We start from the raw sequence: 27251 nt of genomic DNA, 5'->3' as shown, positions 1-27251 counted from the left end.
AAGAAGAGAGAAGTCACCATTGGATTTAGCCATTAGGAGATCATTGGAGACTTTTGTGAGAGCCGTTTCAGTAGAGTGCAGAGCGCGGAAGCCAGATTGTAAGGGGTCAAGCAGAGAGATAGCGGATTAAACGAGAATAGACCAGGTGTTCCAAGAGTTTAGAGATGAAGGGGATGTTAGAGACGGGTCGATAGTTAGCAGCACAGGATGGGTCCAGGGAGGGTTTTTTCAGTAGCGGGGTTATAACAGCATGCTTGAAGGAGGATGGGAAGATTCCAGAAGAGAGAGAGAGGTTAAATATTTTAGTAAGGTAAGTAGTGACAGCAGGGGACAGAGATTGGAGAAGGTGTGAGGGGAAGGGGTCACTACTGCAGGTTGTGGGGCGAGATGAAGAAAGTAGCTGGGAGACTTCCTCTTCTGTGACAGGTTCAAAAGATGAGAATGGACAGTCTGAAGTGCGGCTGGTGAGGGGATCAGTACTATCGTAGGTGTGGGAGTCAATGCCACCTGGGGCTTGGGCAGTAATTTCCTGACGGATCTTATCAATTTTATCATGGAAATACATGGCCAGGTCATCAGCACTAAGGTCTGTGAATGGCGTCTGCACCTTGGGTGTGAGTAAGGAGTGAAAGGTTTCAAAAAGCCTTTTAGGGTTGCTGGAGAGAGAAGAGATGAGGGCGGTGAAATAGTCTTGTTTGGCGAGGTAAAGGGCAGAGCTATATGTTTTAAGCAGAAACTTGAAGTGGAGGAAATCTGCAGGTGAGCGTGATTTTCTCCAGAGACATTCGGCACACCTAGAGCAGCGCTGAAGAAATCGTGTCTGTGGCGTGTGCCAGGGCTGCTGCCTCCTATGTGGGACTTTACGAGTGGAGGGGGGAGCAACCTCATCCAATGCATTTTTGAGGGTTTCATTATAGTGACTGGTGGCCAGATTGGGACAGGAGATTGAAGAGATGGGGGACAGGGAGGACTGTAGAGTATCTGAGAGGTGCTGGGTGTCAATAGCACGCAAGTTCCTATATGTGTGATGGGTAGGGGTGTCTTGTGAAGGGGAGAGAGCACTGATGGTGAGAGATAGAAGATTGTGGTCAGAAAGCGGGAGAGATGCGAAGAAAGTAGTTGGGAGACTTCCTCTTCTGTAACAGGTTCAAAACATGAGAATGGACAGTCTGATAGATATTGGAGTTGCATCTCGACCTTGCACAGATCAGCCATGTTAGACAGCCTTCTGCAGGGTTCACTGTATAGTACTGCAGCTCTGCTCCTATTCAATAGGATTGGTCATCTGTATTAAAAATGCACCTTTTTTTTTTTTTACTTTTTTTTTTTTTTATTGTTTTTTTATTTTGTTGCTGCAGATTTTTGAGCTACAGCCAACAATGGCTGCAAAAGGAATGGGAAATATATAGATATATAATGTCTTGTACTTCTCCCTTCTGCTTAATCCATTGCTAGATTTGACTTAAAAAACAAAATTTGCAACAAAAAAAGCTGCATTTCCATAATATTGGGCCTTAGGCTGAGGCCCCACGTTGCGGAAATGCGGCTTCTTTTGTTGCGGATTTTGCTGCAGTTTTTTGAGCCAAACCTAGCAGTGGCTACAAAAGGAATGGGAAATACATAGGATGTTCTTATACTTCTACCTTCTGCTTGACCCATTTCTGACTTTGGCTCAAAAAACGGTGTTTCTGCAACGTGGGACCACAGGCTTAGGCCCCACGTTGCGGAAACACAGCTTGATTTTGTTGCAGTTTTTTGAGCCAAAGCCAAGAATGTCTACATATGGAAAGGGGAAATATATAGAAAGTTCTTTATACTTCTACCTTCTGCTCAATCCACTATTGGTTCTGGCTCAAAAAGGCACAACAAAATCTTCAACAAAAAAACTGCATTTTCACAATGTGGGGCTTTAATGGGAATAGTTTGCCTGTTCCCACGGAGTAACGCGCTGCTCATTCAGACACGTAAACGTGTGAGAGCGCGGCGCTTCAAAACAGATCCCATTGACTTCAATGGGTGCCGGCTTACACGCGCTACACATTGAAATCAATGGATTATAAAGCCTCCAGTTGATTTCAATGTGTAGCGCGCGTAAGTTGGCACCCATTGAAATCAATGGGATGTGTTTTGAAGCGCCTCACTCTGAAAAATGTTTACTTGTCTGAGCGGCAAGTTACTCCGTGGGAACGGGGCTTTAGGCATCTATAATGAAGACAATATTACTATTGTAATTGCTTATCCATCTATATGTTCCTATTATTTGGCCATGTATCTTTGCAATCATACATAGGTGGCTATAACTTTCTAACTAGTCCGTACGCAGGTAAGTGGCCGACCTAGCAGGTATTCAAGGCAAAAGTAAAGTAAGATCCGGCCTCACTTCAGCAAGCTAACTTCCTCCTATAAACATGAAGGGGCTGTAAAATGAAAGTCTGCGTGTCTTCCATCAAAACTTGTCTGCAGCGGCTGAGTCAAAGGACGGCATTATGTGGAGAATTAGGAGATGATAATAGATAATGGCGGCACTTCTGAGCTCGCGCTGCGTCCTGTAGTTCTTGTGTGAATCCGTTAATGCACACGTAGGAAAAGGGTTTCTTGAAATGTAATTTGATAGAAGACCCATTTTCTTCCCATTGGTATTGTTATATGAGGACAGTGGGTTATCTCTTCCCCAAAGCCTTTTGTACTTGGCTAATGTAGTCTTGGCTTTGTCATTGTCACACCAGTTTTTATGTACTCATTAGGCTATGGAAAGGTTAAGAGGTGCTCAAAGACATATCTGACATTTGGAGAAAAGCTCTTACGAAAAAAGAAGGGAATAACATTTTTAATTGGCAAGAAGCTACAAGGTTCTGGAATACCCGGGGCGCTGGCATCTCTTCTATGTGAAATACAACTTGGCTACTGCTGCAGAGAATGATCTAGAAACCGTTCACCATTTGTTCTGTTTAGTGGCTTATCCTGTACGACGCTGTGCAAAAGTTTTAGGTAGGGTATAAAATGATGCAAGGTGAGAATGCTTTCAGACTTAAAAGGGTTAATAGTTTATTTTGGGCAATTAGCCAAATTAAGAGAATGCACAAGAGAAATCTAAATCTCATCAATATTTTTCCCCTCTTGTCTTCCATCAGTTCTTCTCGGTACTTGGAGACAGTTTTTGAAGGATCTTGTAAGGCAGGTTGTTCCCGCCATCTTGGAGAACTAAGCACAGAGCTTCTGAGGATGTAGGCTTGTTCCAATCCCTCTGTCTCTTCATATCATCCTAGACAGACTGGATGATGTTGCAATCAGGGCTCTGTGGGGGCTGGATCATCACTTCATATTAAATGCAGAAGCCAAAGATATAACATTAATATATAATATTATTATATATTATAATATTAATATTCCTCTTCCATCACTATATACCGCTCGCTTGTATGAAAGCATCCCCATAGAGCTCAAAAAGCTATTGCTAAATGGAAGACACATCTAAAGAGTTGTCCATGGAAACAAATGGCAGGATTATAGACATATATTCATACACAGCAAATTTGTTACAGAAACTTATGTAAATTACAATGAGCACCAGTCATCTGAATAGTGTTGTCTTGGGAGCAAGTGTGTGGCTTTATGTGAACGCCAGGACAACAAATATACCACATGTGAACTCCTCTTTCGGCCTCCTGTGTTTGAGGAACACGGTCCAAAATATCATCGCAGCCATTATCCCCTGCAGATATTATTATTGTTTATTTATATAGCACCATTAATTCCACAGTGCTTTACATTTGGGGGTTACATACAGTACACAGAATATACAGGTAGATATAATACTAACAATGACTGACTGGCACAGTGGGGTAGAGGACCCTGCCCGCGAGGGCTTACAATCTATAAGGGAAGGGGGGTAGAGACAGAAGGAGAGGGGGGAGACTGTACAGATGGCGGTGTGGTGACAGTAGTGTTATTGGAGGTTGTAGGCCTTCCTGAATAGCTGAGTCTTCAGCGCCTTCTTGAAGCCTGTGATTGTGGGGTCAGTCTTATGTGTCGTGGTAAGGAGTTCCAGAGTATGGGGGATGCACGGGAGAAATCTTGGAGACAGTTGTGTGAGGAGCGGATGAGATATCTCTGCAGTCCACCTGCAGATTTCAGTTTTGGCTTTGTAAGGCTCAAACCCCCCCCCAAAAAAAAAAAAAAAAAAAAACACAGCAAATCTGCAACGTGGAGCCTTAGCCTATTACCACAATACAAGTCACTTTGCACTGCCTGTTGCTTATGCAGTGTGCAGATGAGATTTCTTGAATTCACGTCCAGTATGCTGCCACTGTCGGTGAATTCAGGATGTCTGTCCTGTGCAGTGTTGTTTAGGCTGAGGCCTCACATTGTGGAAACGCTTTTTTTTTTTTTTTGTTGTTGCAGATTTTGTAGAAGTTTTTTGAGACAAAGCCAATGACTACAAAAGGAATGAGGAATATAGGAAGATCTTAGGGCATGTTCACACAGAGATAAAGGTCCCGGAAACCTTTTCCGTGGTGTGAACATTCCGCGCCGCTTGCCACGACAGAATACCGATGCAGCATCCTGCTCCAGTGTAGGCCTGAATGAATGGGCATACACTGGAGCTTGTCTCAAGCCGCGGACTCTGCAGCTGATTCAGCTGCGGAATCCACGGAAAGATAGGGCATGTCGCTTCTTTTTTCCGCTACTAGCTAACGAAAATAAGAAGCAAGTGGCTACCATTAAAGTCAATGGGAGCCGCTTTTGGCAACAGATTTTGAGGCGGATTCCGCGTCAAAATCCACTGCCAAAAATCTCATTGTGAACATACCCTTATACTTCTCCCTTCTGCTGAATCCAGTCCTGGCTTTGGCTCAAAAAACCTCAGCAAAATCTGCAACAAAAGAAGCTGCTTTTTTGCAATGTGGGGCTTTAAGGGTCCATTCACACGGAGGAAACGCGCGCTCAGGGCTCGTGCACATAGAGTTAACGCAAGCGTATTTTAGCATAATACATGTGTAAAAATAAGACTCCCATTGACTTCAATTATATCTTTAACACGTGTAAAAAAACGCACCAAAAACCGCGTAGTGTTTTTTGGCACATTTTTTTAACACATGTAAAAGTTTTTATTGAAGTCAATGGGAGTGTTATTTTTACACATGTATTATGCTAAAATACGCTTGCGTTAAGTCCATGTGCACGTGCCCTCATTTTTGGCAAAATACATGTGTAAAGAATACACGTGTAAAAATAAGACTCCCATCGACTTCAATGACATTTTACACGTGTATTTTGACGTGTTTTTTGACACGTGTAAAAAAAAAAAAAAAATGTAATTGAAGTCAATCGGAGTCTTATTTTTACACGTGTATTTTGCCAAAATGAGGGTGCGTTTACTCCGTGTGAATGGACCCTAAGGCTTCATTCTTACGAAGTAATGCACCGCTCATTTAGACACATATACATGGGTCAGAGCGCGGCGCTTCAAAACAGCTCCCATTTATTTCAATGGGTGCTGGCTTACGCGTGTAACACATTAAAATCAATGGGTTACAAAGCCTCCCATTGATTTCAATGTGTTACGCGCGTAAGCCGGCACCCATTGAAAGAAATTGGAGCTGTTTTGAAGCGCCGCGCTCTAACACATGTATACGTGTCTAAATGAGTGGCGCGTTACTCTGTGAGAACGGAGCCTTAGGGTTGGTTCACACTAGCACTTGTATTCCGTCTGCATGGAGACCCCCCCCCCCCCCCCCCCGCCCAATTCATTCGTGTGGGCAGTGCATGGCCAGCACACGGAGCCCATTATAGTCTATGGGCTCCATGTGCTTTGCAAGCACATTGCTTGCAATTGCGATTGCATTCTGTCTGGGGGGGGGGGGGGGGTCTCCATGCGGACGGAATACGAGCGCTAGTGTGAACCAACCCTAAGACTTATTGTATCTCTGACCTCAAGAAGGAAACACCTTGGCGATTAGGTTTATTCATCTGACTAATCAGTGGCGGGGGTGCACCGCTAGGGGTCCACTCACACACAGTTTTTTTGAATCCACGTGGAAAAAAAGCCTCCAATTGACTTCAATAGGTTCCTTTTTCTGCTAGCTGATGGCAAAAATGGCTTGTTTTGGCAGAAAGCACATAGATGTCTGTACAATGCTGTATGTGACGGTATAACTGGTGTCTGGTGCTCTCTACATTTTATAATACAAGAAAAATATATAAGAATATCTAAAATAAGAACATGAGGAATATGTAGTCTCTGTCGTAAATAGTTAATATCGCGCCCCGTGTTTGGCATTGGCGACATATTCCCCATGCACAGCCGTAGACATCATGGTTCTGAAGGGACGGCTTCATTCCCTGCTCCTTGTTTTGCGCTCCCAGGGCGGATCAGCCTCCATGTCCTCTGACAGTTCTCTTTCAGTCTCTGCAGAATAAGAAAACAACAGGATGCCATTTATGATACCATCTCGCTCTGGTCTAAATAAACCATTTTTTCTTGTTTGTGTTAGGGAAACCACGGTCTGAAGAAAACAGGAACTTGTGGAGGAGTCGCTGTCTGTGATTCAAAGCAAGATTGATTCTTCTAGATGTAGAAAATACTTGCATGTTCTGCAGAATCTGCTGAGTCCTTGAATGGCGAGGCTAAGCAGCTACAGAAGGATAATGCACGATATATATATATATATATATATATATATATATATATATATATTTACATATATACACACACATCACAGCAAATGTCCTGGCACTGGGGCAAGTCTCTGCATCTGGTTATAATCAGAGGTGTAGGAAGGGGGGATGCAGGGGTAGCTGTCCGTACTGGGTCTGGACACTAAGTGGGCCCCAAATATCCCTCTCAGAGGTGTAACTGGAAGATCTTGGTCCCCAGTGCAAAATCTGTAATTGAGCGCCTGCCCTCTTTGTACTATTTAGAATTGTGCTATATTTTATGTGGCAGAGGTAACAAGGCGTAGCTATAGGGGAGTAGGGGTAGCAGTTGCTACTAGGCCCTAGAGCCTGAGGGGGCCCCAAGGGTCCGTCTGCCATGTAAAATATACTGCTATTCTAAATGGTGCAAGGTACGTAGAGACCTCATTACAGATTTTGCATTGAGGCCCAGGTTAGGCCTCTAGGTAGGGGGGTTATGTAAGTAGCACAGAACAGCAGCATTCAGTCGCCTCCACAACTCCCATAGAGGTACGTAGGAATTACAGACACCTCATAGCTCTATAACATACTCTTGTTTCCATAACTCCTGGCCTAGTGGTCGGGATAAGATGTCCCATATTCCCATCATGACCAAGATGAATACCCCTTTAAGAGCTCATTCACAATTGCATATCATGGATCCATATTGTTATGTTGTTAAATCAAATCTAATATCCTAAATCCTAGAATCTTATCTTTAGGTCAGTGACAATGTTCAGACATGACTATTTCAAGAGATTATTATATTCTTCATTCAATCATTTGGGATCTGCATGTTTTTGTGCAACTATGTGTTGTGCTGTTCCTCTGCCATTCTTCCTGGAATTTTCAAATAAATTGACAAGTGGGTGTAACTAATTGGAGGTGTGTCCCACACTATTCAATCACTGCAGACAGTGTGCGGCTGTGTAAGCACAAACCTCATTCATGAGTCGAATAGTAACACCCAGTTGTCATTTAGGTAAACCTTTCCAGGAAGAGTAACTGAGGAAGCGTGAAGTGCAGTGTGAATGGTTTCAAAATGATTCATTAGGAAATGGAAATATTTACTGATAAGTCGATACATTTGTTGTACAAGTAACAGAGAGAGTGTTTGCTGTGAGGTTTTATTCATGTGTGTGCTGCCATCTAGTGGTCAGATTGGAGAATGATTCAGTGCTCTGTTTGAAATAATTCTGTAAAATTGCTGAAAATTTTATTTATTTATTTTTACTTCTATTCTTTCTTTCTGAGTATTTTCACTGTGGCCAGGGCCTAGTCCCAACATCTTGGTGTAATTTCAGTGTCTTATAAAAGTGATCAAGTGATTGCAAGTTCAAGTCTTCTAGAAAAAAAATAGCCCGGACGCATGCGCAGTAGCCGTAGTAGAAACCGCGTGCTACTGCGCATGCGCCCGGGCTATTTTTTTTTATCAGTGTCCGCGAGCAAGCGCCGGAGGAGGACGGGACCCGAAGACGTCAGAGGAAGAAGAGGCGGGGAAGAAGATGAAGACACACCCTGAATGCCCGCCCAGGGTGCACGTTCCGTAAGTGGAGAACATTCTTTTTTAAGTTATTATTTTTAAAACAGGGGGGTAGTTTAATTTAACATTTACGGTGCCTGAATAGCCTTTTTAAAGTCTATTCACGCATATGTGGGGCTCTATCTGCAGGATCTTGCTGATAGAGCCCCTTTAAAGAACTAAGCACAGATCTTCTGAGGATATACGCTTGCCCCAATCTTTTTGTCTCTTCGTGTAATCCCAGACAGACTGGCTGATGTTGAGATCAGGACTCTTTTGGGGGTTATATCATCACTTCCAGGACCGGTCCTCCAAAGGGCAAAGGTCGCACCAAATATTGATGGGATTTACATTTCTTTTTTGCTCATTCACTTTATTTAAAAAATAAACTATTAACTCTTCTATTTCTGAAACCATTCTTACTTTCCCCCCCCCCATGCAGCTTACAGTATTTTGTTGCATTTTTTACAGCCAAAGCCAAGAATGGCTACCAAATGAGTGGGAAATATATAAGAAGTTCTTAAACTTCTACCTTGTGCTCAGTCCATTGCTGGCTTTGACTCAAAAAACCGCAACAAAATCTGCAACAAAAAAAAAAAAAAAAGCTGTGTTTCCGCAACATGGGGCTTCAGCGTTAAAGAGTCTACTTTGCAGATGGTAACCAAGCCTAGCTTGAGTAGAAAAAATATGAACAAATCCAGTGCCCAGGCATCCGATATGGTTTAAAAATAAAACGTAGCTTTTATTGCATGGGAGACATGTTCCAAGTAAAAATAAGCAGTAAATCCAGAGTGCAGGATGGTACTATCGCATTGCCTACGCGTTTCGGAGCGTAAAAAGCCTCTTAGTCATGGCATAAGAACGGAACATACCGTACATATCATGCTCATATATAAAAACAAGTTGAACAGAAAAAGACCCCTCCCATATGCACTTTGGATGGAAGTCCTGCCTAATTGCAAATTATGCACCACCTGTGTAGGAACTTTCACATGCACTATGTATGTCAAAGGATTCTTTCATTTGAGAGAACGAATATATATATGCACATGCAAAAAAAGAGAAAAGTGATACATTGTAACTAAATATGATAAAGCATGTGTCAAGACTCTTTTATATTGAAACACCATTATCTGTATGATCCGGGCAGAAAAAGAACCTTGTAATGAAAACAGTCGGATCTATACGAGTCATGATTATATTTGTGAGGTTGTACCGATGAATGAGACAACATAATTAAAAAGGTAAATTAAGGAAACCCTGTGGTGCTGCCCTTATGAAATATAATATATATATGTATATACAGGGGTGAACCTACCCCTTTCGCCGCCTGAGGCGAATGGCAAAAAGGCCCCCCCCCTCCCCGGGAGGAGGGGGCGGATTGGAGAGAAGGGGGCGGGACAAAGCAAAGGGGGCGGGGCTATGCTGCGTTCGCAGGCAGAGAGCAGGCAGGGAGAGGACCTGCTCTCTCTGCCTGAGCGTGAGGGGAGGCTGCTGGAGCAGCGCTGCTTCAGTGGCCTCCCCAATCCACCGCTCGGTGCTAAGCCAGTCCAGGACAGCTTGTCCTGGACTGGCTTAGGTAAGCAAAAATTACGCCCTCCCTGGGGTCCTGACATAGCGCCGCCTGAAGCAGTCGCTTCAGGTCGCCTCATGGAAGGTGTGGCGCTGTGTATATATATATATATATATATATATATCGATCTGGTCTATTACGTGCTGCTGCTACAGCTCAGAAACCATATTCAGTGTGACCAAGGCTTTGGGGGTGTAGCTTTTGCCTAAAACGCTGTCACTTGGTCAACAAGGGTTACAACTGTTGTATGATATGCGGGGGCATCTCATCTGCAGCATGCATCTTAACCAAATTGCATCTTAACCGAAGTGCAGATTAACCAAAGTGCACTTATACATGGCATGATTATGACCTTCATTCTTCCTCTCTTCATACAGGTATATAATCTGCTATTGAACCCACCTCTGCTTGCTGTCTGAATTCTCCCTTCGATCATCTGCTGTAATATTCAATGGTATATAATCTGCTATTGAACCCACCTCTGCTTGCTGTCTGAATTCTCCCTTCGATCATCTGCTGTAATATTCAATGGTATATAATCCTGTATTTCACCTCTGTATTTCACCTCTGCCTGATTACTGAACTATATCCTAGCATTTCATCCAGGCTGTATATTTTTTGCACTTCCATGTCTTCTTATCTGCACTAGTGTCAGTCTTTTGATCTTCACTGATTTTATTGGTGTTTCTGGCCAAGTGTTTACTTGGATCCACACTGCCAGTCTCCTCATGTGTCACAGTTTGTAGATTAATTAGTTAACGACTTAAATTAGTGCTAGTCTGAAGCTGTGCTTTCCTATATAAGTAGATATAGCTTATGGGGTGCATCTCATATGAAGGGGCATCTCATCTGTAGCATGCATCTTAACCAAAGTGCATCTTAACCGAAGTGCAGATTAACCAAAGTGCACTTATACATGGCACAAGTGCAGATTAACCAAAGTGCACTTATACATGGCACTTAAACAGGGCACGAAACAGGCTAACCATGGCAGAACACCAGGTAAATTTCAACCTAAAACAACAAGTTTTACCTCATGGTATCCTGTAGCTGCACTGTCTCTTACTATCTTAGCCATTGTCTTCCTGCAGATCTCTCCTCCATCTCTACCACCAGTACACACCATCCATATCAGTCCCTCTTTTCTTCCTTCTCCCATGTACAGCTCTCACACACTTTTCACACTCTGTAATCATCCCTTTATTTCTTTTAGCAGTGACACCAAACAGAAGCACCCACATAAATCCCTGAACCACCTTCTGTCTCTGTCCATGTTACTCCTCCTATCTGTTGGGGACATCTCTCCTAACCCCGGCCCTCCTTCCTTCACTAACTCTTCTCCCTGCACACATAGAAGGCCTACAAACCTCATCAATATTTACTGTGTTCCTTCCCCTCATCTCTCCCCTGTCTCTTTTAACTGCTCTCTCTGGAACGCCCGCTCAGTATGTAACAAACTAGAATACATTAATGACTTATTCCTTAGTAAATCCCTCGGCCTGCTCGCCTTTACTGAAACTTGGATACAGCAGGCAGACACGGCCTCCCCTGCTGCTCTGTGTCATGGTGGCCTACAATTCGCACACACCTCTAGGCCTGATAATAGGCAGGGTGGTGGGGTAGGATTACTGCTGTCACCGCAGTGCATTTTTCAGTCCATTCCCCCGGTCCCCTCACTCACGTTCTCCTCATTTGAAGTCCATGCTATCAGACTTTTCCGGCCACTCTCCTTACGTGTAGCTGTGATCTAACGTCCACCTGGCTCACCCTACCAATTTTTGGACCACTTTGCTTCTTGGCTTCCCCACTTTTTATCCAGTGACATTCCTACCCTCATCATGGGTGACTTTAACATCCCTATTGCCCCCCCTCACTCCCCGGCTGCCTCACAGTTTCTCTCATTAACCACTTCTCTTGGTCTCTCACAATGTTCTTCTTCCGCCACACATATAGACGGTAACACGATTGATCTAGTCTTCCATCGACTCCTCACAGTCTCTAAATTTTCTAACTCTTCTCTGCCGCTTTCTGACCACAATCTTCTATCTCTCACCATCAGTGCTCTCTCCCCTTCACAAGACACCCCTACCCATCACACATATAGGAACTTGCGTGCTATTGACACCCAGCACCTCTCAGATACTCTACAGTCCTCCCTGTCCCCCATCTCTTCAATCTCCTGTCCCAATCTGGCCACCAGTCACTATAATGAAACCCTCAAAAATGCATTGGATGAGGTTGCTCCCCCCTCCACTCGTAAAGTCCCACATAGGAGGCAGCAGCCCTGGCACACGCCACAGACACGATTTCTTCAGCGCTGCTCTAGGTGTGCCGAATGTCTCTGGAGAAAATCACGCTCACCTGCAGATTTCCTCCACTTCAAGTTTCTGCTTAAAACATATAGCTCTGCCCTTTACCTCGCCAAACAAGACTATTTCACCGCCCTCATCTCTTCTCTCTCCAGCAACCCTAAAAGGCTTTTTGAAACCTTTCACTCCTTACTCACACCCAAGGTGCAGACGCCATTCACAGACCTTAGTGCTGATGACCTGGCCATGTATTTCCATGATAAAATTGATAAGATCCATCAGGAAATTACTGCCCAAGCCCCAGGTGGTATTGACTCCCACACCTACGATAGTACTGATCCCCTCACCAGCCGCACTTCAGACTGTCCATTCTCATCTTTTGAACCTGTCACAGAAGAGGAAGTCTCCCAGCTACTTTCTTCATCTCGCCCCACAACCTGCAGTAGTGACCCCTTCCCCTCACACCTTCTCCAATCTCTGTCCCCTGCTGTCACTACTTACCTTACTAAAATATTTAACCTCTCTCTCTCTTCTGGAATCTTCCCATCCTCCTTCAAGCATGCTGTTATAATCCCACTACTGAAAAAACCCTCCCTGGACCCATCCTGTGCTGCTAACTATCGACCCGTCTCTAACCTCCCCTTCATCTCTAAACTTTTGGAACGCCTGGTTTATTCTCGGTTAATCCGTTATCTCTCTGCTAACTCTCTGCTTGACCCCTTACAATCTGGTTTCCGCGCTCTGCACTCTACTGAAACAGCTCTCACAAAAGTCTCTAATGATCTACTAAAGGCTAAATCCAATGGTGACTTCTCTCTTCTTATTCTTCTGGACCTCTCTGCAGCTTTTGACACTGTTGACCATCAACTTCTCCTCACTATGCTCCGCTCAGTCGGCCTCAATGACACTGCGCTCTCCTGGTTCTCCTCTTATCTCTCAGACCGCACTTTCAGTGTATCATTTGCGGGCTCTGTTTCCTCCCCTCTTTCCCTTGCTGTTGGGGTTCCTCAGGGCTCGGTCCTCGGCCCCCTGCTCTTTTCTCTCTACACAGCCCCCATTGGACAAACCATCGCCAGATTTGGCTTCAGGTACCATCTTTATGCTGATGACACCCAATTATACACATCTTCCCGTGACATCACCCCTGCACTCATACAGAACACCAGTGACTGTCTCTCTGCTGTCTCTAATATCATGTCCTCGCTCTATCTGAAACTAAATCTCTCTAAGACTGAACTACTACTGTTTCCACCATCTAACAGATCTGTCCCTGATATATCCATTGCAGTCTCAGGCCTTACTATAACTCCTAGGCAGCATGCCCGCTGCCTTGGGGTCAATATTTGACGCAGACCTTTCCTTCACCCCTCATATTGAATCACTCGCATGTTCATGTCACCTCCACCTCAAAAACATCTCCAGAATACGCCCTTTCCTTACCAGAGATACACTAAAGACACTTATTGTCTCTCTGATTCATTCTCGCCTTGACTACTGTAACTCCTTACTAATCGGTCTTCCCCTCACTAAACTCCTCTACAATCTATTCTGAATGCAGCGGCCAGGCTCATCTACCAGGCTAGACGCTACAGCGATGCCTCTGGTCTGTGCCAGTCACTACATTGGCTGCCTATTCATTATAGAATAAAATATAAAGTTATTACTCTCATCCACAAGGCTCTCAATAATGCCGCACCTCCCTACATTTCCTCCCTCATCTCTGTCTACCGCCCAACCCGTGCTCTCCGCTCACTCAATGACCTAACACTTACATCCTCTATTATCAGAACCTCCCATGCTCGTATACAAGACTTCTCCCGAGCTGCACCACTTCTCTGGAATGCTCTACCCTGGACAATAAGATTAACTCCCAACTTCTACAGTTTCAAACGCAAACTAAAGACGCATCTTTTCAGACAAGCCTATCACAATTCCTAATGCACAAAATTGTCTGAACACTGTATAAGCAATGCCGCCCCTGCTACCTCTTGTGTCACCCCCTCTACCTCATAGATTGTAAGCTCTTTTGAGCAGGGCCCTCAGTCCCATTGTGTGAAATGACGTTCTTTGTTATGTATGTCTGTATCTGAACCCTATAAATTGTACAGCGCTGCGGAATATGTTGGCGCTATATAAATAAAATGTATTATTATTATTATGATAGCAAAACTTTTCCATTGACTTTTGTGGATATCAATAGCAGGGGGATATTATGGTCTTAAGCAGTTTGCGTTCTTATCCATATAGAGAATCTATGGCTTGTCCAGTGATAACCAGCACACGGCAATGAACCTTCCATCTGATGACATAGGACTACATCAGCCCTAGCATTGCCATAGTGTTTTCTTGCAATAAAATCACATTTAATTGAACACATTAAGACCAGATGTATGTCATTTTCTTTTTTTATTGTTTATGCCACATTTTTAAAAGAACATAAAGTCAAGTATTCCGCCAAGAAAACATGATTACAAATAAGCAGCAATAATTGGAGGCAGAAACATGAGAAACCACAAGGAGCTGGAACTTTGTTTCCAATAACTACTTTCTCCAATAGATGGCGCTGCTTGATAATGCAGAAGTGAGATCGGACCGCGCGCAGCGCAACGTCTATCAATAACCAGGGCAAACAATAAGGCTGCAGATTTTATTTGGCTATGTTACTAGCATAGTTTGCTTTCTTGTGAATCAGCGCTGTGGTTACAACATGAGCGGTTACATTATGCAGGAATCCTTTAACAAGTCAAAATCAGTCTGTTTTACCTGTGAGCGATCAAAACATTCCAGCAAAATGCTGCTCTCAGCAGATCCAGATTGCAAAAAAAAAAGAAGTTGGACACGCCAGGTTTTGCAGCTGTTGTATATCTAAATGAAAAGCATGTTTTCTCCATTTAACAATGTGCTAGTAAGTTGTACGAAGGTAACAACATGTCAGCAGCTCGGAGATCTGATCCAGGTCCAGACGGCACGGAAGGTTTTTATGTTTTACTGGCAGAACAGTCTCCTAATGAAAAAGCGTAAAAATTTTAAAGAAGAAAAATTTTAAGATGTGAGAAATATCGCCCTTCATGGGTAAGGCCCCACGTAGTAAGCCGGGGGGGAGCGCTGCGGGAAAAACCGCCATGGTAGCAGTGCTCCTCAAAGAAAGTCCGCACGGCTTTCCTCTTCTGTTTCTATTATACCTATAGGCAAACCGCTGGCATTTCCGTAGGTATAATAGTCATGCTGTGATTTCCAAGACCGTAACGGTTTTGGGAATCGCGGCATATCTGCTGCATGTATTTTTCTTCAATGTGCGGATGGGATTCGCTAGACAGCGGCCTAAAAGAAATTTTTGTTTGCTTGCATATGGTTAAAGAGGACCTTTCACCATATCTGGGCACAGGCAGTGTTATATACTGCCAGAAAGCTGACAGTGCGCTGAATTCAGCGCACTGTCGGCTTTCCCGATCCGTGCCCGGTGTAAAGCGCTATCGGTCCCGGTACCGTAGCGCTTTACAGTCAGAAGGGCGTTTCTGACCATTAGCCAGAGACGTCCTTCTGCCTCGCGGCGCCAATCGCGCTGTGCTGTGGAGCGGGGAGGAACGCCCCCTCCTTCTCCTGATAATGCTAGTCTACGGATGAGCTGTGTGAGCAGAGGGAGGGGGCGTTCCTCCCCGCTCCACAGCACAGCGCGATTGGCGCCGCGAGGCAGAAGGACGTCTCTGGCTAATGGTCAGAAACGCCCTTCTGACCATAGAAGAGCTACGGTACCGGGCCGTAAGCTCTTCACACCGGGCACAGATCGGGAAAGCCGACAGTGCGCTGAAATCAGCGCACTGTCAGCTTTCTGGCAGTATATAACACTGCATGTTCCCGGATATGGTGAAAGGTCCTCTTTAAGACGGAACTGCTGATGGTATTTACTGTAACTTCTATGACACCAACATATTCCACAGCACTGTACAGAGATTGTCTCTCTTCGCATCAATCCCTGTATATACAGACCCCACGGGACAAGCAAGGGCCAAGGCTGCTGGGATAGTAGTGGCAATATGGCCAGAGGTATAACTTTAATCTCCTGGCCCCCAATACAAAATCTATACTGTGCTGTCTATAACACTGGTGTCCTTTTATGTTGTAGAGAGTCCTTTGGACTCCCTCAGACCCCAGTAATGACTGTCTCCTCTGTAGCTACACCCCTGAATATTCAGCTCCACCATACTTGATACCACTCTCCACTGCAGCCAGTGTAACACTAGGTCTTGTTCCGAGTTGCCACCCAGACAGTGACGTCACCCTACAGCATTAAGGGATATACAAGAACAGTATGTTCTCCATCGAAGTATACTGTGATGAGGTAGATGGGTCTCGAAAAAGATGTCAAACTTCAGTGGCATGCAAGTAATAGATCACAAGTGTTGAACTTAAGTCCAGTTTGTAAGATCTCAGGCCACCAGTGATGAACATTAAACTTCTACCGTCGCAGAGACTTGCCATCCGAGAACCTGTCCTCTTAATCTCTGTTCTTCTCTGGTGTGCTCAATTCTCAGAACCAAGATGGCGTCTTCAGGTAAGAGGAAGGTACCCTTCTCAAGCTGTCCAAGCTAGTGAAGGTCTAAGCCGTCCCCTACTCCTACAAGCAGTCATCCATACGAGCTGTTCTTAAAGCTGGCCCATTCCATCCAAGTAAAGGAACTTAAAGGAGTTGTCCAGGAGCTGGACAAACTATGGAGGGGCGTGAGGTGTAACATAAAATTAAAAAAAATATACTCACCTGTTCCCAGCTCTCCATTGTCTGCTGCTGCAGTCCATTTGGTCGCACGCGGTACCTCAGTCCACAAACAACCTGTGTCCCAAGCGACCACTGAGGCCATTAGACTGCATTAGAGGGCCTGTAATGTCACTTACACTGATCACCGATCCCTCTCCAGTGAAGGCCGAGGCTGTCGTTTGTCCTCAGTAGTCATGTGGTTCTTAGACCGTCCCATGACTGAGGCATGGTTCGCAATCAAACGGACTGCGGGGGTGACACTGGAGCGCCAGAGAGCAAACAAACAACTTCCACCATGGTGCAACTCTTAAACGTGACTTTGTTCTGCCTCACTGGCACTGACCAAGCAATGTCCTTCACCACTTAAAAGGGACATGAGCATATGACACAGTATACTACACAATGCAAGTACATCATAACATACAATACAGCGGAAGTCATTCGCAACACGTGAACAGTAAACCTTTTGTGCGCCTTTTGCAGGGCTCCCACCATAGCTGCATGTGCAAATGTGAATGGGGTTTTAGCCTGTAATAAGTCAAAAGTTTAAGGTGTCTGTCTGCACCACCTTAGACCTGTCCCCAATGAGCTCTCAATTGAATATCCCAAAGGAAACCAATGAACATATCAGTATATATTAGGAGTCTGGGAGGAAAGACAACCTCTATGCAGCTTCAAACCCAAGACCTCAGTTCTGCAAGGTAGCAGTGCCAACCACTGAGGCGCTCCGGTGCCCGGTACGTGCACATATTAATTATGCTCAATCTCTTTAGGGCAAGGAGTTGCCAGCCTTGGAGAGAGCAGCGTGCTCAGTATACATTGCATAATGTGCGCAAAGCTAATAAAATATTGTAATGGCTTTATATGAGGTTTGATTGAAAAACATGGCTGCCTTAATCCGATGGCGAAGTTTTCATGCAGAATTTGCTTCAAATCCGCACTTTACTCTATTCTATTACAGTCTGTGATGACATTCATGCGGCCACAGATTTTTCTGTGTGTCACCAGTACCCAGTGCAGCAGCCCAGCACACAGATAGATAGGTTAGGGTCACCTGAATCAAACAGTGGTTTCCCCTTGTGAATCGCGGCCTTGGTTGCTGACATATTGCTCTTTTTGTCAATATGATAATGAGCAATTTGGAGCACCAAGAGCGTTGCTGTTGCTCCAAAGAAGTATTTGGATATTGACAAAAATGGCAATATGTTTGCACCGATTCACAAGGGAAAAACAACATTTGTTTCAGGTGACCCTAACCTATTTGTTTTGGAGTTGGGTTCATATGCTGAATTCTAGTGACAGACACCCTTAAGGATAGGGCCATATGGCGACTTTAGCTGTGTCTCCAGTCACGCGACCAAAGATCACCATGTTGCTATTTGACTCTATGTTGCCATGTGATTTTTCTCTCTGCTGAATAAGGGATGGAAAATGGTCCCCGAATGCTAGCGTGGCTGCAGCTTAAGTCCCTGTTCACATCTGCATTCAGGTTTCCGTTCAGGGAGTCTGCTTGGGGACTCCCTGAATGAAAGCCTATATGCATTAAAAAGCGGTTTTCTATCCGCAGGTTTCATGCGGAAACCACACAGACCCCATTATGGGCTATGAGGTCTGTGGGTTTCCCAGGTAACCGCTTTCTAATACGTACAGGTTTCCATTCGGGGGGTCCCCAAGAAGACTGCCCGAACGGAAACCCGAAAGCGGATGTGAAAAGTTAAAAATGGAATGCCAAATGCAGATATGAACAAAGGCTGACACAATGAAATAATTGTTAAAATTCATTCCCTGAGTGTGCTATATACTGTGCTGTCAGTATGGACATACATGTGGCGTCCTGTCAATATCTAGATCAGCTGTTTGAGGCGATGGCGGTGCTCCAGACAGCTTTGCTTCCACATCACACACCATGTCATGTCATCTTCATTGGTCACATGTCCTGCTTGTCTGTTTTGCAACTGAATGGGGATAAAATTGTGTCACAAAATCTATAGTATGGTAAGTATGACACCTTTATTGACTAACCAGAAAATTACATTTGCAAGCTTTCAGGCTCCTTCTTCAGGTATTTACAAATGCATTCATCATACCTACAATACTTCTGAAACAAAAGTATCAGACATTGCGCTACGTTTGTGTAAAGCGTTACGTCACCATTGTTTCGGTGTCTCCTTTGGGTTATCAATCTACTGCTAGACTATGGAGGGAGTGCTGATAGTAGACAATAAAAGCTTCCTAGAAAGTTGTATGTAAAGGGCAGCAGAACAAGGGGTGGGGGCTACAGGTGATAGGAGCTACACGTGGGTGGAGGGTGCGGGCTGTGCCACATAACCGGTGTCGTAAGAGCTGATGAGTAACAAGTCATGATTCACTGTGATAGTAGGTAACCTCAACCTACAAGGACTGCTCCCGTCTTCTGTATCTTTCATATGGTTATCTGCAGTCTTTAAGGAAACCTCATTTTTTCTATGAGTCACATCATCGCCTTTGCACATGTTGTTATATTAAAGTGTAACTAAACGTTTGATTTTCTGGCAATATTTGTGTCCGAGATATAACCCCAACCTAATTTTCTCTCCATATTACACAGCTCCATCCTCCATACACAGTAACATTCAGTGACAGGCAGGAACAGCTCTCAATACAGAAACAAGGAGAAGAGTGAAAAATGCAGGATTTCACAGAAAGGAGACAAAATCTGTTAATAAAGTGTATTACAAAATGTATTAATGACAGAAATACCGCCAGAAAATCAAAAGTTGCTTGAAAGTTTAGTTACAGGTTAACCAGTCTGGCTTACAGTACTATGTAGTTTGGTTTTCTATCATATTTCTGTAATACGGACTATTCAGCACGGCCAGTGTCTATTAACCTAGCTGGTCATGCCAGCATTATTTTATCATTCCCCTTTGCTAATAGTGTGCCCGACACAGTACCCCAACACTGTTACAACAGATTAGGTAGCAGCAAACTGTGTAAATCCACATTCTACTGACCAGCAAAATAGTCAGTGGCGTAACTACCGCCATAGCAGCAGAGGCAGCTGCCACAGGGCCCAGGACATTAGGGGCCCGGTGACAGCCGCTACTGCTGCTATCATTATACTCGGGGGTCTTTTCGGACCCCCGAGTATAATGATTGGCGGACCGGGAGAGGTAAGAAACATAAAAAACACTGTTACTTACCTCTCCATGATCCTGCCAGGCCTCCTTCCTGTCGTCCTTTCTGATGTCTCTGACGTCACATGAACCCAGCCTGCATCCCGGGTCATGTGACATCCGACGTCATAGCAGAAGGACGGCAGCAGAGAAGACAGCGTAGGAGTCGGGGGACAGGTAAGTAACAGTGTTTTTTATGTTTTTATTCCCCCGGGTCTCCGATTATTATACTCTGGGGTCTGAAAAGACCCCATAATATAATAATTGTTTACGGGTGTCCACAGTGGAACATAATACTGTGTTCAGGGGCCACTATGGGGGATAATACTGTGTGCAGGGGCCACTATTGAGGATAATACTGTGTGCAGGGACCACTATTGGGGTTAATACTGTGTGCAGGGGGCCACTATTGGGGCATAATACTGTGCAGGGGCCACTATTGGGGCATAATACTGTGCAGGGGCCACTATGGGGGATAATACTGTGTGCAGGGGCCACTATGGAACATAATACTGTGTGCAGGGGCCACTATGAGGGATAATAGAACGGGCAGGAATGCGTAGGAGGGGGTTGGTCGAGGTCTTCGGTGTTGGTCGGGGGGGGGGGGCCCATGTCAAAAGTTCGCCACGGGGCCCCGCCGTTCCTAGTTACGCCACTGAAAATAGTATATCCCTATAGTCAATTTATTCATCCACTTCCAGGAGGATTAACAGAGGAACTGCACAATGCAGATTTAAAGAAAATAAAAGGTGCAACAGAGTTGTTATTTCAAAATTTAATAAAATAGGCAACAGAGACCGAATGAGAGGATCTCTTTAAGTGCCGTGTATTCATACTTGGCCATACTGTATCATCATGGGAAAGGAAAGCTCTCAGTTTCTATGGAAGAATATTGCATTATGTTACAGATGTTAATGTCATCTGAGGCCTCGTGTTAAGTGGAACTACAGCCTTTTTTTTTTTTAATCAATTGTAATGTATTGTTTATAGTTCTGGCCTCACTATAATGGGAAGAGACACTCCTGGACCCCCTAACGCTCCTTGGCCTGAATACATCCATACCCTTTGCACTCCTTCAAGTTACACCCATGGCTATCGATGAGGCTCATACTGAAGCAGAATATATGTATACAAATGAGATACCTCCAAAAGGTGGCACTAGAGCAAGTGTTACATTTCCTTTAAGGAGAACTTAGGCTACATTCACATGTACTCTGGAGCTTCCGTTGGAGACTCCCTCGCAGTGTCCACAGACTCTTTTCCTCTGCCGATTTCAGTTTTAGGCTAAGACCCCATGTAATGAAATGCATCTCCCCTTATTATACCTACAAGGAAAACCCCAGCATTTCCATAGGTATAACTGACATGCTGTGATTTTCCGCTGCAGATATTTTCCTGCAATGTGTAGGTAGGATTAGCCAGAATCCCATTCACTTTGCAGGCACAGTAAAACACAATGTGGGGCTTCAGCCTTAAAGTGACAGACAACAAACCTTATAGACAATGAGATTCGTTGGACCAAGTGCGTTACCGCTACTGTAGCAGTCTGCCTCTCCATTGTCTTGGTCTTCCAATGGACCAGAACAACGGAGAGGCCACACTAGTGTGAATCTAGCATAATTTGTATATTCTTTCCCCGCAATGCTTAGCAGAGCTTGTATGGCCTGTAATGCACCACACTGGAAGGTGCCCTACAAAGACAGACGTGCTACCCCTTCCGAGGTATCTGTGACGTGACATAGTAATCTAGGTCACATTGTTGTTGGTTTTCATTTTAGGTTTTAGAAATATTTTATCTTAATGGTGATTCAGTGTCTCATGAGCTTATGGTGAGTTTGTGCTGATACACGGCAACCAATCTGAACAGTCAGAGCCAAAAGTGTGACGGATGAATTAGCATTGTCTGAATTTATGGTAAACCAGGTGATGAGTTTCAGAAACATGGAATCACCTCTGGGACTTGCAACAATCACTAAAATATACCCCAAAAGCTTCCGTACCCGGCTCTTATAAGGCCACGATGGTCGTGATTACAAAAACAGTGTAGAACAGTGAGCTACATTGTCTCTATAACTCTCATTCACAGTTATGGGAGTTGTCGATACAGTGTAGCTCAGGGATTTCATCTTTTCTTTCCACCTTTTTGCAGGTGAAAACTCGGCAGAAACCTGCTTGATCCGATTATAGTCTATGGGGTCCAGGGGGTTCTGTGGGTAACGGCTTGTTAGCTAGATTGATTTTTGTTTTGAATGGAAACCTGAATACTAGTATAAGAGAAAATATCTTTGTACCGTGTTAGCCAGTGGATATGAAATCTAAAAAAAATTTTTGAGGAGTCTTCAGTAGTTGATCCCTTTTGGCTAACTAAAAATGATGACAGATTGCAAGCTTTCAGGACTATTAAAAAGGTCCCTTCATCAGGCTGGTGTCCCTTCATCAGACTAGTGTTATACCAGCCTGATGAAGGGACCTTTTTAGTAGCCCCGAAAGCTTGCAATATGTAATTATTTTTAGTTAGCCATTAAAAAAAGGTATCAACTACTGAATACTAGTGTGAACCTAGTGTCAATGAGGTCAGAATCAGGTAAGGGTCAGGGCATGGAGGTTAGTGGCATTCATAGCAGAGATACTCTGGGACACACACCTATGAGATATTATTGGATATGCCATAAATGTAATTTGTGGGAAATCAAGCTTAATGCAACAAATATATTTTGCAAGAAGACTTAAAGCAGGACCTTGAGCCTATTGAGATAACATACACAGTAACTGAGGCATCGCTATCATCAGATGCAGCATTTGTTATCTGTTACAGAACACGGAGCTGAGCTTTTGCAGGATGTGCTGTTTTCAATTTGCTTCTGTTTCCAGGAAAAAAAGCTCAGTCATCCAGAAAAATGCAGTTTTTCCTGCTCAGATGTGTAGTTATTATTAATGAGAGGTTCCAGAAGTTGTTGTATTACCGCCACCCCTATGCTAATTTTCCCCAGGGGACTCCCATTGTGTGGCAGACTTCACAAAGGGAGTAATTAAAGCTGAACCTAAGAATGAATAAGTAAATAGAAATAACCCACAGGAAACAGAAAAAGTGCACTTAATGGGACAAATACATGTTAAGTGCTATAATCTACTAGACCGACTTAAAGGGCTTGTCTGTAATGTTACTATTCATGACTTATCCTTAGAATAGGTCATCAATGTCATATTGAGGTGATTGTGACACTCAGAACCCCCACCAATCACCACCAATCACCTGTTCTCTGCACATTGTAGGGGGGCAGAAGCAGATGGCTCCTTATAGTGTGCACTGACCATACAACACACTCCAATTCCCCCAACTGCTACTCCAGGCTAGAATCACATCCCCCTACTCTGACCCACCCAAGGACAGGAAAGCTGGATCCCCACTTGAGTGTAATAGTGTTGAGGCCAAGAAATACTACTCATACAGGCACCTTGTCATTCAGAACTAGCATTGGCTGCTCAGCAGTAAGAAACAACCAGGATCAATGATGATGGCAGACATGTATAATGCACTTTTTTTGCACAAAGGGCTAAAAGTGGAAGGAATGTTGTGAAGTAGGGGAGATAATGGCTCATCCCCAACTCCCACAAGGGTCCACTGTTTTTATGGGAAGAATATACCTATTAGTTTAATTTGGCATGTGAGAAGAAACCCACACAAATACAAGGAGAACATACACACTCCATGCAGATGTTGCCCTTGGTTGGATTTGATCTCTGAACCCCAGTGCTGCAACGCAAAAGTCGTAACCACTGAGCTCAGTGGTTTGGTAGTCAACATTGGCAGTTCAACATAACAGGAACAGAATACTTCTCTCGGTGTAAGAATGACAGTCCCATGGCACACGCAACAATTGGCATTTTCTTGCAGGTGTTTTTGCTCAATACTCACAGTAATAGAGTCTTACGTATAAAATGGATTCACCACACAAGCTCTCAGAAAGAACAGGCTCAAGTCCAGAACGGTAATGCACAGACTCAACATTGGACTATTGGCAATGGCTGTCTGGATGGAAAACACACAGGAATGGGAAAAACCTCCATTTCATATGATGGTTTTCCTACATGCCATGGCTGTGAGACATCAGGCTGTAGCGCATGAAGATGAACATTGCGTGACGCCACTTGCTGCATTTATACAACCTGTGTTAGAGAGTGATTGTGCTAGTTTCACCTGTATTGGGGTGAGGGAGTAGTAGTAGTGACGTTCCATTACCGGAAAAGGGGAAACGGATCGAAACCAGCAAATGTCCCTGAGGAGGTCACGTGACTGCCCCAGGGATATGGATAAATATACATTTTTGATAAATTCTGTTATTTAGAAAGTAGGCGGGGGAGGGTGTTTAGATTAGCATAGTAATTGGCTTTTATGCCGGACAATTCCTTTAATGTAGGTCTTGAGCAGTACAAGAGGTCCTGGAAGAGAAGTGATCTAAGTAACGGTTTTCTATGAGCCATTATCTGTCCTATGTAACTCCTTATACCCGCTCTGGTGCTCTCCATTAGGAGAAACAATACTCCCCGAGACCTAGCATGCACCAGGTCCGTCTTGAAGGACTGCACTTTGAAGACTGAAGAAGTTTCTGCACATGTATATAAAGGCAGCATGCAGACAATGAGAGGGGTAATATAGTCTGCTGAAATGTGAGGAAGATGTAACTTCCCCTTAATAAGACATATTACAAAGTAACAAGTTATAATGATTTATCAGAATGTTCTTTTTCTAAAAGATGGTATATGGCGTGTCCCGGTAGGGAAGAGCTCCCAACAGAACATGGCACCTCCGAAAAAGTCGCTAAATCTTTATATACAGTGTAGTCTTGTCACACTGTAGTCAAAGAATTATATAGCACATTGTACAGTATTTTAGTAAGTTTTAGGCAGGTGTGGAAAAATGCTGCTAAGCAGGAAGGCTTCCACAAATAGACATATGGGAAGAATATGCAAATCTGACTTCCATGGTGTAATTAGGATGTCAGTGCCTCAAGTATGCACACCAATATTATGCACTAATATGCCATGAGCGCTCCACTGTGGAAAGGCTTAAAGGGGCTCTATCAGCAAAATCCTGCAGATAGAGCCCCACATATGCGTGCATAGCCTTTAAAAAGGCTATTCAGGCACTGTAAAAGTTAAATTAAACATTAAAATAATAACTTAAAAAAGAATGTTCTCTACTTACGGAACGTGCACCCGGGGCGGGCATTCAGGGTGCGCCGTCTTCTTCTTCCCCGCCTCTTCTTCCTCTGACGTCTACTGCGCATGCGCCCGGGCTATTTTTTTTTATCAGTGTCCGCGAGCAAGCGCCGGAGGAGAACGGGACCCGAAGACGTCAGAGGAAGAAGAGGCGGGGAAGAAGAAGACGGCGCGCCCTGAATGCCCGCCCAGGGTGCACGTTCCGTAAGTAGAGAACATTCTTTATTAAGTTATTATTTTAAAACGGGGGGTAGTTTAATATAACTTTACCGGTGCCTGAATAGCCTTTTTAAAGGCTATGCACGCATATGTGGGGCTCTATCAGCATGATTTTGCTGATAGAGCCCCTTTAATAAGACTCCACACACCTATATGGTGGTCTCTCCCTATGGAGTGACGATATCCCTTCAACCCTGTCTAAGCCTCTCACCTCTACCAGATCAGTCCTCTCTGCGCCAAGCTGATGAGATGCAAATACATTGAAAAGGCTGTCCTTGGCTGAGGGACTACCTGGTATAATCCCAACATCATTGCAAACAAAGGCCTTTGAGAAGGTCGGCATGATGTTAAAGGGAGCGCCCTCTATTGGTTTGCTTGACTGAGACTCTGTCTTCCTAATTACATCATAGAAGATAGACTTGCACATTCTCAGTCAGCGCCCTCTATTGGTGTGCATACTTGAGGCACTGACATCCTAATTACACCATGGAAGTCAGATTTGCATATTCTTCCCATGTTCCTTTGCACAGTGGAGCGCTCATGGCTTAATAAGACTCCATACACCTTAATGGTGGTTCTCTCCTTATGGAGTGACGATATCCCCACAAATAGACATATTAATAGTGAAGTGAATGAAAAAAGAGGAATGTACACTCACCGGCCACTTTATTAGGTACACCTGTCCAACTGCTTGTTAACACTTAATTTCTAATCAGCCAATCACATGGCGGCAACTCAGTGCATTTAGGCATGTAGACATGGTCAAGACAATCTCCTGCAGTTCAAACCGAGCATCAGTATGGGGAAGAAAGGTGATTTGAGTGCCTTTGAACGTGGCATGGTTGTTGGTGCCAGAAGGGCTGGTCTGAGTATTTCAGAAACTGCTGATCTACTGGGATTTTCACGCACAACCATCTCTAGGGTTTACAGAGAATGGTCCGAAAAAGAAAAAACATCCAGTGAGCGGCAGTTCTGTGGGCGGAAATGCGTTGTTGATGCCAGAGGTCAGAGGAGAATGGCCAGACTGGTTCGAGCTGATAGAAAGGCAACAGTGACTCAAATAGCCACCCGTTACAACCAATGTAGCCAGAAGAGCATCTCTGAACGCACAGTACGTCGAACTTTGAGGCAGATGGGCTACAGCAGCAGAAGACCACACCGGGTGCCACTCCTTTCAGCTAAGAACAGGAAACTGAGGCTACAATTTGCACAAGCTCATCGAAATTGGACAATTGAAGATTGGAAAAACGTTGCCTGGTCTGATGAGTCTCGATTTCTGCTGCGACATTCGGATGGTAGGGTCAGAATTTGGCGTCAACAACATGAAAGCATGGATCCATCCTGCCTTGTATCAACGGTTCAGGCTGGTGGTGGTGGTGTCATGGTGTGGGGAATATTTTCTTGGCACTCTTTGGGCCCCTTGGTACCAATTGAGCATCGTTGCAACGCCAAAGCCTACCTGAGTATTGTTGCTGACCATGTCCATCCCTTTATGACCACAATGTACCCAACATCTGATGGCTACTTTCAGCAGGATAATGCAATGCCATGTCATAAAGCTGGAATCATCTCAGACTGGTTTCTTGAACATGACAATGAGTTCACTGTACTCCAATGGCCTCCACAGTCACCAGATCTCAATCCAATAGAGCATCTTTGGGATGTGGTGGAACGGGAGATTCGCATCATGGATGTGCAGCCGACAAATCTGCGGCAACTGTGTGATGCCATCATGTCAATATGGACCAAAATCTCTGAGGAATGCTTCCAGCACCTTGTTGAATCTATGCCACGAAGAATTGAGGCAGTTCTGAAGGCAAAAGGG

The 27251-nt window shown here is 44.3% G+C and overlaps 1 long non-coding RNA gene across 1 annotated transcript in view; it reads left to right on the top strand.

Annotated features, from left to right (window-relative positions):
- Positions 1 to 3891: 3891 nt before the first annotated feature.
- LOC142194492 (uncharacterized) overlaps positions 3892 to 27251 on the top strand; it is a 182846-nt gene continuing 159486 nt past the window's right edge. Inside the window, exon 1 of the long non-coding RNA XR_012715036.1 lies at positions 3892 to 3955. This is a non-coding gene — a long non-coding RNA (uncharacterized LOC142194492). The remainder of the gene's footprint in view (positions 3956 to 27251) is intronic.

Source organism: Leptodactylus fuscus, chromosome 2 (genome assembly GCF_031893055.1).
Source record: "Leptodactylus fuscus isolate aLepFus1 chromosome 2, aLepFus1.hap2, whole genome shotgun sequence".
Classification (NCBI taxonomy): Eukaryota; Metazoa; Chordata; class Amphibia; order Anura; family Leptodactylidae; genus Leptodactylus; species Leptodactylus fuscus.
The sequence above is the reverse complement of the archived record's forward strand: the minus strand, read 5'-3'. Positions and strand labels throughout refer to the sequence as shown.